Here is a 1,096-nt window from a genome sequence, read left to right on the forward strand (position 1 = left end):
GGTAACAGCACACTTCAAAGCATCGGACCCGGCTACAGACTGGAAGGCTCTGCCTGACACCCACGAACTTAAAGTGTACTTTGGAAAAGAAGCAGATCTGGATAACTTGAACAAACAATACGACGAACTAATGGGAGACGCAGGAACGGACCTACGCAAGGTATTTGAGCTGCCGATAGCTGACGATAAAAAGAAGCGGCTCAGAAAACCCGCAGCACACCTGACAAAAGAGTCGGAGGCGTTGAAAGAAACCTTTAACGGCCGCCTCCTTAAACTAAAAGAAGCGAGGGAGAAAGCTCGGATAGCTCTAATAACTGCATTAGCGGGCGCAGCGACAGCAGCAGCATTGACGCCTGAACAAAAAAGCGGCGACAAACCTTGCGACCCCATAATCGCCGATGCAAATTTTCCATGGAAAGGCAACGCCAACAGAGACGGCAACTGCGCAAAAGCGGCCACAGAGGACGCCCAAGCAGGGGTATCAATAGCCGGGGACATCGTCTGCCTATGCCACTCGCAAAACGGCAATAACAATGAGGCGTGCACGACAAATAAACACGCTAATCCGACGACAATAGGCACAGACGAACACGCGAAAAAAAATGCAAATGCCAATTGGCAGACGCTGAAGGCAAAGTGCGGAGAAGTGCTGACAGGACACGAACTACACTTATCACCAACAGCGTTGAGTGAGGCCGTTGCAGCCTTCAAGAATAACCTGGGTACCAACATGCTGTCACAAGGCGCCTCGCTGACGACGTCAGCTGGCAACCCCGTTAAGCAGACGACTTTCTACGGGGTTTATGTATCGAAAGGCGGCAATGGGCCGACGTGCACCAGCGCCAGCTTCACAACAACGGCGGATAACACGGGTGTCTGCATAGACTATGCGGAACTACTCAAACCAGGAAAAGAGATTACGTGGATAACCAATGTGAAAAAAGCACAAAAACATCTTCAGGAAGCAGACGCACTATCTGGAGAAATAAAAGCTCTTTTAAGCAAAGCGCACAACCTTCAAAACCAAATGGAAACAGTTTTTCTAATGGAGAATTTGCTAGCACCGCCAGCCGGCACGGGCAAGACAGCAACACGG

This window comes from Trypanosoma equiperdum, assembly GCF_001457755.1.
Source record: "Trypanosoma equiperdum strain OVI genome assembly, contig: ctg_520, whole genome shotgun sequence".
Classification (NCBI taxonomy): domain Eukaryota; phylum Euglenozoa; class Kinetoplastea; order Trypanosomatida; family Trypanosomatidae; genus Trypanosoma; species Trypanosoma equiperdum.